This window comes from Aquila chrysaetos, chromosome 6 (assembly GCF_900496995.4).
Source record: "Aquila chrysaetos chrysaetos chromosome 6, bAquChr1.4, whole genome shotgun sequence".
In the NCBI taxonomy this organism is placed as follows: Eukaryota; Metazoa; Chordata; class Aves; order Accipitriformes; family Accipitridae; genus Aquila; species Aquila chrysaetos.
The window spans coordinates 53,502,135-53,521,578 of record NC_044009.1 but is presented as its reverse complement, the minus strand read 5'-3'; the positions used below and the strand labels follow the sequence as shown (position 1 = coordinate 53,521,578).

The window sequence follows — 19,444 nt, the reverse complement described above, 5'->3', positions numbered from 1 at the left end:
TCAGCATCCCGCTCCAGCGCACCGTCCCGGCATGGCCGGGGTCCCCACTGCTGGGACTCGGCCGCTGCATCCAAGGGCCGCGCTTTGGGTGTTTGGTCCGGGCGACCCCCCGGGAGCCAGCCCAGGAGCGCAGCGCGTCTCAGCTGCAGCTGTGTGGGGGGACCCGGCGGTGCACACCGGTGAGCACTGACCCCCCCCCGCGACCTCGGTCCCCAGGAGCTGCAGGGAAGCACCTTCTTCTGCAGATGGGAAAGGCCAGCCAGCCTTTTTCCTAATAGCCGGGCACATCACCAGCAGGGTCCAGCCCTGCGTGGGGCAGAGAGAGAGACCTGAGATGTTCCTCGAAGCTTCAGCTTCGTGCTTACGAGTTATGACAAAGTCGTTGCTGGTTTGGTATGGTCAGGCATTCCCTCTGCTAACTCTGTGCTTTGGCTCTCCTCCCTGGCAAGTATAAATGTTCCAGATAGTTGAACAGATTCCTTGACACAAGACAGCTGCTTTTGTAGGGAGGAATTAATTTAATCAAGGCTACTCCATCATTAAAATAATCTGAAGTGTCAGATGGAAAAGCACAGAAGCGAGCTGACTTGAAGATGAAAACTCAACATTTTGTCCAGCCAGAAGTGTCCAGAAGATGACGTAACATTATAATAAGTCACTCTGGGTCTCCATATAATATTTTAGTAATGTAAAAAAAATATCATCCAAAGAGAAGTCTAAAGCCTGGCTGGCTGGCTTGATAAATTGTATTTCTTCTCTGGAGCATAAGACACCATGCAGATGTCGAAGACAACACAGTGGTCCACAAAGGGCAAGATTAGACACGTGTGGTTGATCCTACCGTGCAGAATACAAGGGCCCTTTTTGGCTGAAAATAGCAGAAAATAGTGCAAACGGGTAACACGAAAAGCTGTCAAGCTCCACCTCTTGCGACAAGGCAGGATCTGCTATACCTTAATTACTTGATTACTTAATTACTTCTCCATCATACAGCACCACAGTGTACTCTTCATGGGCAACCAGCATGGATATGGACACAGCCACTGCATTAAGCAAATCATGTTGACATTTGTTTAAAGAAACCTGTTCTGTGCATAGAAGGGGACAACAGCAAAGTAGACATATTTAAGCGTGACTGCAAACAGAAGAAGGAAAGACCTAAAGATTAAGGATTTTATTCAGAAATTGGTAAATGTATTTGTGTGTATATGTATACAATGTAACCTAAGAATATAGCAGTGGTGACACTAGAATAGATAATATATTTAACTTGTAGTAACCTGCCAAAAGACCAGGATACCTTTTCTTGCTGTCATTGCAGCTGTGTGCACAGCCACGTTTTGCTGGGGGAATGGCCACACACACTGCTGAGGTGCGACTGCTCGGTTTTGTGACCCCAGAGGGGTGATGACCCCGTGGTGCCAGGTCTGAGAGCCGAGCTGCGTCCCTGCGGCCCCTCCGGGGCAGGGGGAGTTTTGGCAGCACGGCGACTGCTTGTGGCTGCGGTAGCTCAGGCTGCTCCATCGTTGAGTTCTTGAGGGCTGCCCACAGTAACAGAAGCTATTTTAAATGAAATTCATCTCACTAGTTTAGATCTTCCTTATTTGACTTTTCACTGACTTTAATGCTTCCCTCCTGAGCACAAAAGCACCAAGCTTTCTGCAGCCTGGCATGATGTTCAGGCAAAATATGGCAAATGATCCTTAATGAAAGCAAAAGATACAAACCGGGAAATCCTGATGGAAAAACAACTGAGGGGGGGAGAAGAGACTTGCACAGAGAACACCTGCATGGGCTCTTGCAGGTTAGCAGTCCAGGATGCCTCCATGTGCTGCAGGCATCAAGGTGTCCGTTGTATCTAGGTGGTTAAAATGTCTTCGGGCCCATTGCCCTGCCGCTGGGACAGTTTGTGGCTGTGGTAGGAGTTAGGAGAGGACTTCTGCCCGCAAAACACTGGTCTCAGCTGCGACTTTCCTGGTGAGGTACTCGAGTCCTCCTGGGCAGGGCTGTGCCCAGCTGGCACATCCAGAGTGGTGAGAGCTTCTCAGCAGGTCCCTGGGGCAGGTCCTTCCCTTCTCGATCCCAGGAGCCTGGGCATCTGAAACATTACAGCTGTCTGAGTGTGCTGGCTCTTTCCATCTAGTTCACATCGTATCTTCGTACATGTTCCCAGCTATGAAGTCATGTTTTCCTTTCAACCATACCTACCAAATGTTAATAAACTACTAGAATAGTAGTGAATTATTTGTGAATGATTTGTTCATTAAGATACTAAGTTCCATAAGACATTAATTATATTAAGTAAGGGTGATATGATAAATCTCTCTCTTTCTCTCTCTGTGTCCTCTCTGAGGTCCTGCTGGCTTTTGAATCTGCTAATTAACTTTAATTGAATTTGACATAAAGATACATGACTTGAGGACATTAACTACCCAAGTGGAGGAAAGAAAGCCCCAGCTCAGCACCCCACTGAGCGAGAATGCTGAGCTGCTATGTTAGCCATCAGAGAATCCACACTGGTGGGCTGTGACAGGGGCTCAGCTGCACGATGCACTTCCCCAGAACTTTGCCCTGTTCGGCAGGGGTACCTGGCACCAGGGAACATGAAGGTGCAGACAACCGCATGTTCCTCTGGTCAGGGAGCTACTTGTTTTGCTTGGTTTTCTGCTGCTTTCCTTGCCAGCCGCTGAGCTGCTCCAGGCAGTGACTCACGCAGCGGGAATCTGCGAGCTGTGGGGATGGATGCACGGATGCTGGGCACCCTTCCTTTGGAGACACTGGGACACTGGCCAGGCACAGCCCAGGCAGCCTGCGACCATAGCTCGTTTGATCACTTTCTGGAGTCTTGGTTAATAATGCAGTCCCTTCCAAATAAAACCTTAATTCTACTTAGCAGGTATTTATTACTGCTGGGAAGAATTTTTTTTGCCCATTTGATGCTAGAGGTGAGGTTGTGTTTACGTGCAGCACTGCAGAAGGTCTCGGACATCGCAGCCTTCGGCCAGCACGAAGCCATCCCAAGTCTCTCGCGTGGCGTGGCGTGTGTTTGCCTCCCTGGGCAGCACCGCAGGTGCCAGAGACGTGAACCTCTGAAGTTTTTCCAAGTGAGCCTTGGCAAACACTAGCCCTGCAGTGAGGTGCAGAGTCGATTTATTTGTGTGTCAGCAAATGTTTGTGCTGCAGAAACAAACATCTGCCATCCACATTGCTGAGAGCCTGCTCCTCAGTGCGATCCACAATTTTCCATTGAATCGCTTTCCAGATATAAGTTGTTAATATAATGAAGTAGGAGGTATGTGCACTGTATAAACACAGATGAGTCCTACAGGATGTTGGCAAATCACAGATAAGCCTCAAAACTTGAATTAAGACTCAGTTCTCATGTAACTGTAAAGAGAGAGGAGTTTCACCTTCACTGTGCATATCGTGAACAGTCTGGTCCGTACATCACTAACTGTAACCTCCGTGGTGGGATATCTTATTTCTCTTATTATGGAAATTCAGCCTGTAAAAACTTAGGAAACACTGAATTTAGAATCCCCTGGTAGTTCATCTGTACTGCCAGGGATATTTGGTGATTTTTCTTGAAGTCTCCACACACAGCAATTATACAGTCAGATGAGAATGGAAACCTTGGCTCTGAAAGAAAAGTTTATGGTTGTGTTCCGCAGGAAAACCACAAAGCTGTAGGTGTAGAAAACCGGGAAATATTGGGCAATTGTGTTGGACACTTAAAAATCTGAAGATTAAGAAACTAAAGTTTACATTTCTATTTTGCAAGGTTTCTGGATTTTTAAGCAGAACTCATTATTCAGGAGGGGGGGTGATTTTCAGTGCATGATGGCGGCAAAGCTCTATTTTTAGATGGCTGTTTGCGCAAAGTATGATTGACAGCAGCTCTCCCCAAAATGGAGCTGGTTACGTAATAAAAGATTAGAATAGCTATTGATGTTTATTTTTTGTTATAAATAGTGACCTAGATTCACTGTGGCTCTCATGAAGTACGCCGCCGTTAGGTGACGTACGCCGCCGTTACGTGCGCTGCAACACGAGGGGCGCGAGGAGTCCGGCGAGGGCGGCCAGGGCACCCGCGGGCGAGGGGGAGCGCGCCCGAGCGCGTTCAAGGGGATTGGGAATGGAAATAGCAGCGGGGCTCGGTAATTTGCATAGAGGTCATGTTTTGCTAATATGTGTCTTGTAGAAGCAGACAGCATGTAAAAGAGGATGGTTAAAACCTGACCCAGCAATGTTTTTAAATTTCAAATTATGCATAAAGTATGCATTAAATTAATTAGGGAATTCATTAAGAAGAGAAGAGTAAAGAAACTAGTTAGCAGTGTGCAACATTTAGTAATGTAAGCCATTTTCTATAATTGTTATATATAATTTGTCTCATAACATTATCCTTTGATAAATTATTGCAGCATAATATGATATATGTAGCTTATTAACAGTTTCATTAATTACTATTAGAGCAAAGACACTCTGAAATCTGGTACACATAAGAACAAATGTTGAAGCAGATGGTTGAAATCAGTGAAACGCAATCGGTTGCTGAACCCTTTTACCTAATTACATTATTACATCAAAATAGTTAAACTAAATTTGTCAAGTTGTCGGCAAAGCGCTGGGATGTTTGGAGCCGCCGCCGCCACGGTGCGGGGATGACCCCCGGACCCCAGCTCCCCATGGGGCGCGGGGACCCTCCGGGCATCCTCCAGTGGCTCCAGTGCCCCTGCACGCTCCCCGGACCTCCCGGCAGACCTCAGACCTCGCCACCCTCGCCCCTCACCCGCATCCCAGGTGGGCCTCCTCCTCCTCCTCGTGGTCCCGAAGAGCATCGTTTCCCGCGCCTTTCTCGGGCAGCCTCGCCGTGCCCGGGCACGTGTCCCTGGGGCTGCGCAGGGACAGGTCTGGGGTCAGCAGCTCTCGTGGAGTTTGGGTCACCGGGTCGGGGACGGTGAAAAGGCTGTGAGCAGCAGGGGATGGGTACGGGGATACCCAGCTCAGCTCTGCGGGAAGAGATGGGTGCGCCTGCTAAAGAAGTGGTGCTACCCGCGGCGGGCAGCGATGGCAGAGGTCCTTTGTGTTCTTTGCACTTCTCTCGGAAGAAAACCAGCCTCGATAGACAGCGCTTCGGAAGTACGAGCGCACTGACAACAGCAGCCCTGGTGGCGTGATTTGCTGATTCTGAGTTTCGGAAGGAAAGACTCCAACTTTCCAGCGGACTCCTCTGCATCGAGGAGGAGATCCGTCCGGAGGGAAGCAGCAATGCTGCGGTGAAGTGAAAGCAGCTTTTGCAACGCCTGGCGGTACCAGTGCAAAATCGGTTAGTTGGTAGCTTCTTTGTGCAGTCCTTAGCACATCGCTTGGTTTCTTCCTTTTCTTGACACAAACCTGAGATTTCTTTTTTTTAGATAGGGAGCCATGAAAGAAAGTTTGGAAGATAAAAATAAAACCAAGCGCTGGACAAAGAGTGCCTAGGTCTGTTGGGGTACTTCAAGTGCAAACCTCGAGCCACGAACTCAGTCAGGACAGGCACCTGCGTTACTGTATGTTGTGAGCTAGAAAGCTTCACTGACCACCTGTCATGTAGAAATTTGTACAAATAGGTTATATGTACTGCTGTGAGAGTAAGGAGAAGTGAGGAATCCCAGGTGTGGCATTAATGCACTGAATATACTTTATTCCTGTAGGTCCCAGACACCAAATACACAGTACATTTCTGCTGGTGCAAACAGATTTACAGCAGCCTTTTGTTTAAACTTCGTGAATTCTTTCCTTTATACCTGACTAAACCCAAAGAAGTACGAACCACATAACTTTCCTGTGTCCTTGCAGGCCAACTATCTTGTGGTAACACCCCTACGAGGGTACCCTTCCTCTTCCCCCAGCTAAAGCATTACCCAGGGTCTAATCGTCTTGTGTTTCTACTGTGTAAGGGCTAGCCTTTCCTCGTCCCGACCAGCAGAGGTTCCTAGAGAGGGAAAATTACCTTCTGCAGAGGATTTTGACACTTCAGCAACCTTGAGCTCAAATTATCATCAAAAGTGTCCCAAATTGCAAGAAAATTGCAGAAAAAAAAATAATCACTTAGAATCACTTCAAAATAGGGTATATTTCATACAACAGAATATGAGAGAAATTACTTTCAGAATTATTGAAGGAGTAAATTTAGAAAAGAAACAACATTGCAACAATAAGGACACGTAGGACCATTTTTTTCTTTTTTCTCTACGCTAAATTTTAGCAAATGTGCACAGCTTCCCGAGGATGGGGTGGACCCTGCTCCTCACCTCTCCATCCCACCCACTGCAATACTTTCCTGGGCTATTCCCAACCTGTCCCACCTTGCCCCAACCCTTCCCGCAGCCATCTGTTAGACTCCCCAGGGGGGAAACCTTCCCCCTTTGCCCAGGACCCTCCCTGCACACCTCTGCGGCCACCAGCTGCCCTCTGCCCTTCTGCCCTCTGCACATCCCGGTCCCCATCTTTCCTTCCCGGCACTCCAGCCGCAGGGGGTACCCCAAAACACCATTTGCAGCCCTGCTGGCAGGGTGGCTGCGGAGCGGGGGGGCCCCAGCCCTGCCGGCGGGGCAGACCCCGGCCATTTGCTCGAGGCGGCTGCTCCTTCTGCGTGCCGAGGACGGTGGCCCCACCATGAATGCATTAGCAGGAGAGTTCAACCTTTCATTCCCAGCCTGATTAATGCATGGACGGATCCAGATTTTTGTAAATATATACTTCTGTATGTGCTCAACTGATGGGGCAGGGCGTTCGAAGCCTGTTCAAAATAATTATTTAATATTTGAGGTACTTGACAGCTCACCTCAGCTATACATTATTTTCTCTGTCTCCTGCCTGAGAGGCTAAAACCATTAGTAAAGATATCAAAAGTGCTGGTTCTATAGAACGAGTTACAGGTGTGCAATCATGTACACCTTTGTTTGCCGGTGACAGTGGACATTAGCACCAACGGCAACTTTCCTCTAATATTTGCACGAGCAGGACCGGGCACACATGTTAGTGAACAGCAAATACGAAGGGACCGGGACATGGCTGACCCATATCGCCAGCAGGAATTGAGACAAATGTCTCCAAACACTGTTTTGGGGACGTCTGGCTGGCTGCAGGCACACTCCACCCTGTCGGGGCGCTCCTGCAGCTCCTGCCCTGGGCAGCACCTGAGGTGATGCGGAGACCCTCCGTGGGGGCTTTCCTGCCCGCTCCCCCCTCCCGGCGCGCCAGGCACCTGGAGTTCTGGTGTGCAGAGACTCTTCTCCCACCCTTTGGTTTTTTCCCCGACATCTGAGTGATGTTGGATGCAACTTGCAAAAGCGTGTGAGTAAGGCAGGACGTAAAGTCTGGGGGCAGTTCCTGCAGGGGGGGAGGAAAGGCCTGGTTCTTCCCCGAGCACGTGCAGCCCATCGCCAGAAGCCTGGTACAATAAGCTGGTAGCGTTGCTTATCTTTATCAATGTAAAATCAAAGATAAGAGTCTTCCTTCTGAGTCTCAGCTTACTCCTTCATCTCTCTTTGAGGGATAATGTTTTACTGTTTGGGGACTAAAGCTGCTGGCTAAGTATATTAAAATGAATCACTTCTTGCATTAGTTTCTGTACACAATCTTTTAAGAATAGAGGGGCATTTTCTTCAGCACGCTGGTGTGTGTTTGGTCCTAACTCCTGTGCCATAGTGTGGCGGGAGCGCCTCCCTCTCGTGTGTGAAGCAGGTAGGTGCGTTAAGTCTGGTTTCTCCGGTTCTCTGCACAGCATCGCTTTTCTAGCGCAAAGTGAAATGTAGGAATTTGTAATTTTTTTAACATGCATATTTCTGGGAAATGCTCTTGAAATATTTTGGTCATTGATCTTGCTAATCCCTTCAACTAGGACATCGGCAGAAATCAAAACTAGCAGAGAGTTCAGAAGTGTTAACAAAACCAAAATGGTTGGGTTTGGGTGTTTTTTCCTCAGCACTTCACCCACTCTGGTGGTGAGCACAGGTTTGCAAACCCTCTATGATATACTAGAGCCCCATGCAGTTACTTGGAGCTACCTGCAACTGTGAGCATACTCCCTCCTGGAGGAGATGCTGTCCTGGGCGCTGCGGGCAGGGCAGGGCAGGACACCTCTGCTCCAGTACGGAAATGCTGCTCTGCCTGAACATGACCCCGGCTCCTCTGACATTGAATTAACTCTTCCCTTTGAGTTATCTGTTTCATCTCTCCTGGAAGACACTAGGCAATGTGTGTGCTCTGTATCCTCAATTGCTCGTGCAATACCTTAATATTTAAAAAGCACTGTAACTGGTAAAGTAAGTGATAGCAGCAAATGTATATTCCTTATATAACATTTTAACATGAGTGATCACAGTAATGGATTAATCTAAAAATCTTCCCAATGAAATCCGGGGTAACAGGCGGTCATTGTGCTTGACAGTCCTGTCCTGAGAATGAGTGACGATGTTTTGGTAGTCTGATGGCCATGAAACCATACGTCATGTAAAGATAGTCAGCACAATTGCCATAAGGCAGTCTGTCATTGTCTTGCTGAGCAATTCACATGCATGATGCATAAGAAAGTAAAAATAATCAGCAATCTATTGCAAGCCAGGGAAAGTAATCAGTAATATGTAATGTACTCTGCTTGGACTTGCCAATCAAAATGGTTTCCTAAGCAATTTCAAAAGCCCATAGGTTATTTAACAATGGTCTTTTTCCTGGTGCGTCCAAAATCAAGTCCCAAGTGTCCCCATCACACACTGGTGCCCGTAGGGAGGAGCAGGCACATCAGGCTGCCGCTGCCGACCCTGCTGCTTAGAAAGGAAGAAGCAAATAACCAGGAACTGATATTTTAAAGTTGTACTTCATCATAGCAGTGACAATAAACCGAGAAACTGATCTGTCCCACCGAGCTTGGTCAGGAGCAGATCTGGCATCGTAGGCTATGGACATAACGCAGGAGGATTTTTTTGGGTGGTATGGGGAGGCAGCGGGGCGCGAGGGCAGGCTGCCTCCCGCCCTTTCATGGAGGAAAAACCAGCTGCAGGGTTAGGGAAACTGAAGCGAACCCACCACCACAAGTTTTCCTTCACAGCCAGGAAGGGCGGCTGGCTGGACAGGCACACCTCGCTCGGACGGCATCGGCGGCCCGGGGCTCTCCTCGGGCACCCTCTGGGGCGGACTAATAATACAGCCCTAACGCAAGGGCTCGGACTGAAAATACCGTTTCTTGCCCGGTAACAGGATGCGTTTACCTGGTTCCCCTCGCAGGATCCGGAGGGGATTTCGGGGCAGGCTTCGGAGGACTCGGGGTCACTCCGCACAGCCTCGGGGCAGTGACGGTGCACCCCGCTTTCGACGGGGAAGACGAGGAGTGTTCGAGCAAGGGTGGCAGGGAGCGGCGTGCCGGTGCGGCCGAGGGCTGCCTTTCCCCGCCGCCGCAGGGTGGTGACTTTGCCCGCCGGATCGCCCGCCGGGCTGCGGGCGGTGGAGCTGCTGGCCTGGGTCGCCGACCCCGGGAGGATCCTGCGGGCCCCGGGCACACGCTCCGCACCGTCGCCAGACCCACTCCCCACCTCGCCCCGCCGTAACTGATGCGGATGGAGAGGTGAGAGCGAAATGCCCAGGGACGCCGGTGTTGTCCCCTCCGTGGGATTCGCCCCGCGGGGCAGGACCCGCTGCCCGGGGCTGCTGCAAAGCGCGGGGGCTGAGGCAAGGGTCTGCTCCTGGCAGGGCTGCTGGGGGGAGCGAGCAGCGCGCTGCAGCCTGCCCGCCTGCCTGCATGATGCAGGACCCCGGCCGCAACCCGTGAAGGCATTTGTATAAACAACAAATAAAGCAATTTCACATCCTCACAGCCTCTTCCTCGCGGGAAAGTCTGTCGGGATTTCATAGCGACTGAGCCAAGGTGAGCCGTGCTCTGCAAATGCAGAAATGAAATACATTTCCATAAGTTTTATTAGCTGTATCAGAGGGTTTTGTCGCAGAGGTGTAATTGCCTGTCCACTTTCTGCAGGACACTTTCGTTTCCTATTCCACTGTACGTGAGCTGTTTCAGGCATGTTTTACCCACAAAGGCGTAGGCACAGCATTCCTGTGCCTTGTCCCTTTGCAGGGGCGTGCCGTGCTGTGCTGGAGCAGGAGATGCTTCTGCCCCTTTTCAGCCTCGGTCAGGCAGAGGACACGAGGACTAACCCAGCCTGGGGACATGAGGACCTGTCACACACCCCGCGAGAGGTTGGCCCCTCCAAAATCCCCGCAGGAGCATCCGCCCCGAGCACCGAGCCGACCTCCCACCCACCCTGCTGGGGTTCAGTAAGGGTGATGCTAGAGCAGAGACTGCGGTACCCGGCCACAGGCTGGGCGGGCTTCCACATTTTGGCTTCCTTTGTCCAAAAATGTTAAACAGAGCGGAAACGCTACTACTTTCCTTTTATCACTTGTCCCAAGTTTAGCAATCTCTATATTTTTTCTAAGGGCTTACTATAATTTTGTTTGCATTTTACGAAGGCTCTGGCTCTGCCAGGAGGTGGATTTGTGGGCTCTCCCAGGTGATGGCTGGTGCCACTTTCGGGTGGTTGCATTAAAGTGGGTCAGACCATTTTTGCAAAAGTTACTTTCAAGAGAGATCTGAGTGCCAAAGCTGTGTGTGACTCTGTGTGTGGAGCCGCAATAGCTTATTTCCATGCACAAACAATGTTAAAATCTGTCATTGCCTTCCACGTGTCCCCAGCTAATACACCACCAGTGCTTAACGCCCTGACTCCTTATCCACCCATTATTTTCCTGAATTGCACATCCTGCAGATGGAACTGGTGGCTTTGGAAGTGATGTTCAATCATCTATCCAGGATGCTGAGGATTTCTGCTGTTTGTTCAAATCTTCCTGATGTTCACGTCCAAAAAATGATTTCCATCCTCCAGAGGTTGGCCAGTGTGGAAAAAGCTGATGACCCTGAGGACAGATTTTTTAAAATGCTTGAAAAGATCTGTTGCAAGGCATACTGCAAGGAGTATAAGCAGACGCCACAATGGAGTTTCAGGAGTCAGAAGAGTTTGTGGCTCTAAGCCATACGGCCCTTGGCAAGCCCCGTCCTACACAGACACGTTTCTCAAAGACCTGGAAGTGATTTGATCCATAAGTGACTTAGGAATTCATTTGTGCAGGCGTTACTAGTGCTGTCACAGTCCTCGGTGCTCAGGGCCGGCGAGCACGGTGAGGAGATGCGCGAGGTGCCGGGTGAGTGGCAGACGTGGGGCTGCCGGCTCCACAGCTGCCCCATCACTGGTACCCACCATACGAAGTGTGCTGCCACGTTCAAATGCCTCTGTCCTCCCCCCAGGCCTCCGGAAAGTTCAGAAATTCGCCTCTGTTGGTAAGGAGCCAGGCAGAGTGGCTGCTTTGGGTGAAATCAGGCATTTCAGCTGGCTGGGTCTGGAGCTTTTTCACAGTGCACGTGTATTTTAGCTCAGTTTTTAAACTAAAAGGAAAGGAGAGTCATACGGCTTAACGATGTATTTGGAGATGGTCATTTGCTCTATTTTCCACCTGAATAAAGTTAGAGGCACAGCTGAAATTAACATGTCAAACCTTCATTTGAAATGTAATCTACTCTCATGTGGATGCTATCGAATCTGTTAATAATTAGAACCTGGCACCTCAGCTTAAGCACAGCCACTAATTCCAAGCCATGGTGTTTAGCTTATTTCACAGCAGTGCTGGAAATAAGGGCACTGAATTGTTGACAGCAGATCTTTTATATACATTTAAACAGATTTTTTTTTACCTCTTCCTTAATTAAAGCAAATGTGATTTAGGCACCTAGCTCCCTTTTATGCCTTTGGAAATGTTTTCCTTTAAACATAGTGTTAGCTCCATAATAGAGACTGCCTCTCTGGTAATTGATTTAGTAGAATTGAAATTAAACTGAAGTATTTAAGAGCATTTCTCTCTTTTTCTCTTCCTCTGGGTTCCTGACTTTTAGCACACCTGCTTTCCTAGAGGAGTCACTAAAAGCTGAGGGAATGGCTGGTCTGCGTGCCCGCTGGAGGATCCACGCATCACGTTGCGGCGTGTGATTTTCTCCGGTTTTCCAGGAGAACCAAGAGAAGGCTCCTGGTGAATAGCTCCACCAACCAACAATTCAGCACCAGACAGCACAAACCTGAGGGATTTGTGAACTACTTCCACCACGCAGATGGGAGAAGGGCTGAAAAATGAATGCACAATTATTCCACAGAAGTCCATCAAAATCATAATGAGCGTAACACACAATAAATTCCAGCTCTGCTCTGAACCCTGAACCCAGTAATTAAATGATCTCTCAGTTTTTTAAATAAGCCTATACCCATTGGGTACTTTAAATGATGCCATAAGTAATGTAAAATAATTATCTTAAAAGTGCAGCTGCGCTGCCGTGAGTTTTCTCTCCAGAAGTGTTTTGGGTTAGCCAGGATGGCTGAAGGCAAACCCACCCTCATGCTGGAGGTGGCCTCAGATGGGCAGAAGGAGAGAGAAAATGTGAAGTCGTAAGTACAAAGCATGAAAAAACCATGAGTGCTTAATTTCTCCCTGAGCATCAGAAGGCTTGTGGGAGGCGAGTGGGAGTGTGTGCACTGAGTCACTGAACATAATTTAATGTGTTTGGGTTTTATTTTAATTATCCACACCGGCAGTTTTCAGGAAATCTCCCACCTTTGTGCTCCTCCCAGCGCTCCCCGCTGGGTACCAGCACTGACGCCAGCATCCATGGGTTAGCATCGCTGCTTTTGCCAGCCTGCTTTCACAGCAGATAGCCAGCAACACACCTCCTCCGCTCCTGGCCCGAGACACGGGCTCAGCACAACCCTGACGGCAAGGCTGGGGAAAAGACTTATCGTTCAAGTGCTCTGGTCCTGTGCCATCCCAGAGAATTACTTAGAAGGTGAAATTACAGAAGGAATGGCTGATTTATAAATCACAGGCACCTTTTCATAAAAAGGCTGCTGTGTTTAACATTAGTCTGCCTTTACAGGTGGCCTTATGCTGCAACTGTGCATGCAGGACATGCAACGAAGACTTCAGTGTCCAAGAGATAAAAGGAGGGGTAAGGGTACTGTTCTGCACCTGGAAGACAGCACTGCACATTTGGGTCATCCCAGCTACAGACAGCAACATCCCAGCGATGTCTTTCATTACAGGTACCACAGAATTACTGAGAAACCCTTTCAGCAAAAGTGCTTTACAAACGGCAAACAATTTTCTTCATTCAAGGTGCTGAAAATTATTACTGCCAGCTCTTGCTGTTGCTTTCCCTAGCGCGCCAGCCTCTCCTTAGCCGTGCAAGGACCGGGTGTCAGGCTGAGATCCAAGTCCCGATATCCCGACTGACTCATCAGTCGGGGAAGTGAGAGGTGGGTGCACCAGCAGCCTCCCCACAGCCCCTCTCATTGCGGGGCCCCTTGCTGGATGCTTCTTTTCTGTACATTCTCGCTGGTTCATGAGCCAAAACTCAGTCTGTACGTTCTGGAAATCCCTTTTCAGTTTCAACACTAAAGGTGCAGACCGATGTCGTAACTGCTGCAGGACGACCCATGCCACTCCGGCAGGGCCCCGTCTCCCCTGGGAGGGCAGGGGGGGCAATCCCTGCCCCGCACACAGAGCTGCCCTGCCACGCTGGCGGGGAAGGGGCTGCCAATTTCTGCAGCGCCATCTGATGCTGTCCCTTCTCGGCTTCTATGGAGAAATCTGGCAAGATGTACTTTTCCTTCGCTTAGCTTTCCTGTTAACCCTTTTGCTGAGTGGGAGCCGAGGAGGCAACCAACAGCTTCCACAGTGGCAAGGCAGAATGACTTCTGACTTTAGAGGGGCTGAGCTGCAGAGGATGAATGATGCTTTCGTTAAAAAAGCATCATTAAAAAAGCCGGAATATTAGTTCTTTTAGGTTGCAAAGTCAAACACTTTAAACTTCAGAAATATCAGAGTTACTTTGCCTCTTGGTGGGGGACTGCCAAGGCATATGTAACTTATTTCAGGGCTGGGGGAAGGGGAAAATCATTAGGATCTGGAAGTCTGGGGAAAGACTAGGAAACTTGTACAAATAGGCAGCGTGGAGGATTATTAGCTCCAAATTCATCTCATTCAGGGCACTTAGGAGGTCTGGTGACAAATTCAGACTTGGTGGGGTACACAAATGATCTAAAAATGCAGATGCAAATTCAATATCATAGTATCATCTTTAAAATAAAAGTGCTTAATTTCCGAGATAAATTCATGGGTTGGGGGCAGTGACTGACCTGAAAGTTTGGTGCTTACACTGAATTTATTGCTTGTGTCCCCAGAGGTCCCAGCTGGTCAGGTGGAGTTGTCATGCAAAAACCAGCCAAACCTCAGTTCTGTGGCAGCTCCAGCTGAGGGACTGGCTTTTGCTACCAATTTCTTGGGCTGAGCTTAGTTTTAACAACATTTGCTTAAGCTCGTCTTTGCTCCATTGACCTGGTTTCTTCTGGAAAGCACATGGTGACTCGAATGGGCTGAGACCTTCCGTGCACCCCGCCGCCGGCTGGGATCACTGCTGGCCCCCAGCTCCCCGGTCTGGAGGATGTGCAGGCAGACCTGGGAGCAGCCCAGCACCAAGCACAGCGATGCTCACACCGCTCCTCCGTCTCCCTGGGTTTGGCACGTCGCACCCAGAGCCCTGGGAGCCGAGTGGCTTTTCGGCTGCCCTCCGCCAGCTCCGCGCCTCCTCCGTCGGGAGACAGCCGGGCTCGCCGGGCAGAGCCTGCCAGAAGGACGGGGGGAACCGGTGGCACGGAGACGGTGCTGGCTGCCCATCGGAGCTGCTGCCAGCAGCGTCCCAGTGTGAAACCAACGTACCATATGGTGAGTAGGTATGACAGCATCTGAGCGGGGTGGTGGGCAGCGAAGCGGGACCATATATGATCATCCCATGAGCTTGCGAGAGGAAGGATTCCAGGCCCAGAATATCAGTGCAATGCTGTCCTGAGCTTGCGCACATATGGCAGAGACGATATACTATTATGAGTCATTGAGAAATGTAATAAAAATAGGTTCTGCTACTGTGTAAAGAAAATAACAGGTACTAATTAATCTGGATGCTCTCTATGGCACAGGGGAGCAGCGAGGAGGGCTGTGGCAGGCAGAGGACTGCCCTCAGTGAGCTGCCGAGGCACAAGGGAGCAAAGCGAGGAGCTCCCAGCACTGGTGTGTCAAGAGAGTTGGCAGAAAGACTGGGAAACCCTGTGTGATTTCAGCTGAAAAGACTCTTCAGATATTTTCTAATGCTATTTGTAATGCATATGCAACTGAGCAGGCGCTTTTTTTTATTTCTATTCCACAGGAATTAAATTAATTTTAGAAATGGCACTATAACTATTTTCCTGCCTCAGGGACCATTTGTTTTAAAATCATTAAAGATTTTTATATGACACTGCACTGACATTTGATGTGAATAAATTAAGGGAATTAGTATAAAACTGTGTTCTTTCTTCGTAGACTTCCCAGCGCATATCTGCACACACGTACATTTGGTAAGGGTAGCCTGTGTAAAGGCAACGGTGTCTGTGTGTCCACAACGGAATTACAGCCCTGGGGCAGCTCCACCGCTGAAAGCGCGGCGCAGGACAATGCCTCCTCATCTCTTCTCAGTACCTGGGCACATCCTTGGCGGGGGCCAAACCCGTCGGTAAGTACCCTGCTGTGCTGTGGGAATGCAGCAGTGTGAAGCAGCCATCGCAGGGGCATTGTCCAAAACTGAGACCCCGTCACTACATCCCACCTCCTCCCTCCAGCTCTGCAGGTTCTGACCCGGCTCTGGAGCCAAAGCACCCCCGCTGGAATTTTGCGGGCCGCCGTGCAGCCGGCTTGGTCCCGAGAAAGCAGCCGTAACGCTCTCACCGGGTGCCAGGAGGATTGCTGCCGGCTGCAGAGCGTAGGGCCGGCCGGCAAACCCTACGCTCGGTGCGCTGCCAACGCGCCCATCAGGTGCTCAGAGACCCCGGGGGGGCTGGAGCGGCGGCTGGCTGCCCAGGTTTCATTCTGACCCCTTGTACCAGGCTGGCACGCCGCGTGAAGTCTGCTGTGCTGCCAGGCTCCCGCCTGCTCCCCGCACCGCATGGGCAGCCCCAGGCAGCGACTCCATTTGCTTTGTCCTCTCTGCCTGCTCTGTGTGCCCTGGGCCCTACTGACTGCCCGCACCCTGAGCGCTCTCACATCAGAGCGGGACTGGGCATTTCCCCTGGCACTCTGCAGTGGGACTCGGCAGCGCCAGCTCCGGCTCACTTGGCTGAACTGCCGCAATTGCTCCTTAGCACATTCAGTGCTGCCTGGGGACTCAAACCAGATATTTATTTTAATTTAGGAAGGGGTCCAGTGGCTGCCTGAAGCCTTCTTGGTGCCATCAGCCACTAGAAGGAGTTGTGCTTCATGCACGCAAGCGAGAAAATCATTTGTAGACAAACAAGCTATACCGTTTGAGCTTGCAAGAAAGAGTGTGATGCTGCGATCTGAACGTAACCTGGATTCAGACTTCAAGTAAGACATATTAAAACTTTATTTGTTTCACTCTTTTAGAGGAACACTCGCTGCCCATCACGTTTAACTTTTGGGACGAGCACTTCTAGGTATCGCCCTTGGGGATGTTACTGCATCTGTGACTGCCAAGCTAGTCTCTAACTCCAGTTTTGCTTGGGTCTTCTGAAAAGGCATACTGCTTTGTTTCCTACAACCCCATCATTTCTGACGGCGATACAATTGCCTTGTGCACATTACTGAAACCAGTAGGGGAAATTAAAAGCATCAGAAGGTACGTTAAAAGATGACATACTTTTTTGTGTTCTAACCCCACCATGTGATATTTAAGCAAATTGCATTACTCCATTATTATTTTCCTCTATGGACACATGTGGTCAGGAAGGTTGCCGTGCCACACGAGCCCCTCGCTTGCTCCAGCACTGAGCTTGGCTGCGGGAGCCCCGGGGGTCCCAGCCGTGGGGACAGACACAACGGAGAGCTGCGGCTGCGGCTGCAGAGCAAACCCAGGGGAGAGGGTGGGCAGGCAGAGGCTGCAGCTGAGCAGCACGTGGCTTCCCTGTCCCCCCACAACAGCCCGGGCCACCTCACGGCCCTTCACCCTGCACCGTCCTCTGCTCGTCCCCTCTGGCCCCTTGAAAATCTCCCCGTGCCCTCACGTCCCCGCCGGCGCCGAGCTCGCTGCTGAACCCAGCCCAGCCCAGCTCTGGAAACGCTGAGAAATGTGGAAAGAGAGAGCCTGTGCATCAATTTTCACTTCCAATAGCTGCTGCAAAATAGACGGCATTTCCCACGGAGAGGACCAGACAGGTCCCACTGAAATCAATGGCAAGTTTCTCAGACCCATCAACACCGGTGAGAGCACATAGATAAAGGTAAGGCACTTAATGAAATGTCTGCGTATGCAATGCCATTAAGGACAGGTTAATGCAATAGACTCAACATGGGGCTATACCTTAAAACCATTCGGGAAATGAAGCTAATGCAGGGAGCAGCTGCTTTTCTATTAGGAGCAGCACCGTGCAGGGAGAACATCAGACCTGTGTGCTGATCTCCGGCCTCTGCAGGTGGGTTCCCCAGCAGGATCCACGCTGCAGCCTTCACCTGGACAGCAGGGATGGCTCTGGTTTCCTGTGAGTTTCCCGCATTCCCACCCCTCTCCCAGTTTCTCAAACAGTCCCTGGCTCTGCCTTCCTGCTGGGGCCAGGCAACAGGTCTGATTTGTGAAGAAATCAGCTTCTGCTGGTGTTAATGCGCCAGGCTGCACAGCACGTGCGAATCTCCTTTTGTGCCGGTGCCCTGTTCTGGACGTGGTGGCCCCCCTGGGCGATGGGGACATGCGTGGGTGGCAAGTGCTCGACCCACCACAGCTCGTCCGGGACACCCCAGCGCCTGGCCGGCGTGCCGTGCAAGGGCAGGGGTGGTGGCGAGGAGGGACAGTTAGTGGTTTTTGCTGCAGCATTCCCCTCTTCCCTTTGCAACCCATCTAGCTCAGGAAGAGGCAGCCGGGGCTCATCGTCACCGCCCCAAAAGCACAAAGCACCCCCGTGCCACCAGCCAGCGCAGCGGCAGGACCCCCCCGACCGCCCCTCCGGGCGCTGCAACCCCAGCCCAGCCCCCGGCTCCACTGCAGGTTCGGTTCATGATTGTCTCAAACATCACATGGACACTCTTCACAGCGACTCGGACTTGGCTCTGCTCCAGCCCGGAGTCTCCAGCTCCAGTGTCCACAGTTCGGTGGCACGGTCCCGGGTTGTCCTCGGTGCCGTACGGACATCCCGAGCTCCCTCCCGTGACTGACTGCGCCGGGAACCCCAGGGGATGGGGCGGGAAGAAAAGGGGAAGGTAAAAATAAATCACTAAGCAAGTTAAGAAAGTCTGAGCCTTTGGATGAACTGTGGATGTTTGCTGCCAAGATTATTCCAGGGTTTCTTATTTCGTAGTTGGTTATCCACAGCAAGCAATGCCTTTGTCTTTGTGGTCGTTCTCTGTCAGCTGTGGGAAGCCTCCGGCAACCGGGTGTCTGAAAACAAAGGCCAGTTTTCTGGACACTAGGAATGAAAGCAGGACTTTGTGACTATTTGCTGAGTCCAGTCTTGAGGTTACAACCCTGATCTGGTAGAGGACTGGCAGTACCTGACCTGGGGGGGACCCAGACATCACACAGCCCTGAAGGACAGGCTTGGAGGGACCTCCAGAGCCCACCTGCTCCCTGGGTGGCCCCGTCTTCTCAGCAGATGTGCTTTTAACCTGCTCTTTAAGGTCCCACCTAAGGCAGTTCCCTCCTCCTCCTCCTCTCTTCCACCGCCGGACCTCCCCGCCTGGCTCTGCTCACCTCCGCCTGCTGCCTGCCCGTGCAGCCGGGGCAAAAATCCCGGCTCTCTTTTTGGGGGAGCAGGAGCCGGGATGCTCCGGCGAAGGCAGGGGTTTGGGCTCACAGCCAGGCACTCTCTGTTCCACCAGTTTTCCCAGAGTTTTGGTGGGTGTCACACTGTTTTGTCAAAACAATCCCCGACAAACGAGGGCTAGCTAAAGTGGATTAGTTTAAATCGAGCGCTTATCCTTTCTAAATGTCAAGAAAAGGCAGTTTCGGCTTTCTGAGGCAACGAGAGGCCTGGGCTGTGTCGGTGGGGTCCCCGCTCACCTCTGCTTGCCTTACTGCTCCCGCCAGCACCCCCGAGGCCGAAGAGGGACCCCTCTGTTTGGAGCCAGGCTGCACGGGAGCATGCAGTCCCCTCAGTAGAAACCCAATATTTAGCAGGCAGGTGTGTTGTCAAGCTTAACTGATAAATATTTTAAAACAGCAGGACCTTCAAATGTAGGAAAATATTTGGCGCTCAGGGTTTCAGCAACACGTGAATTGTTATTTCACTGCTAATGGTAAGAGATGTGATCTGTCTCGGAGTGAGGGAAGCAG

The 19,444-nt window shown here is 50.8% G+C and overlaps 1 long non-coding RNA gene across 10 annotated transcripts; it reads left to right on the top strand.

Annotated features, from left to right (window-relative positions):
- The first annotated feature begins 253 nt into the window (after positions 1–253).
- On the top strand, positions 254–18,797 carry LOC115342874. 10 transcript variants are annotated; one of them, XR_003923935.1, is made up of 5 exons: positions 254–1,188; positions 12,096–12,527; positions 12,675–12,922; positions 13,013–15,682; positions 15,797–18,797. It is a non-coding gene; the product is annotated as an uncharacterized LOC115342874 (long non-coding RNA). The 10 variants fall into 10 exon arrangements; XR_003923933.1 differs by lacking the exon at positions 254–1,188 and having other exon boundaries at positions 11,986–12,527; positions 13,013–13,090; positions 13,179–15,682; XR_003923938.1 differs by lacking the exon at positions 254–1,188 and having other exon boundaries at positions 11,986–12,527; positions 13,013–13,178; positions 14,319–15,682.
- The last annotated feature ends 647 nt before the right edge of the window (positions 18,798–19,444 follow it).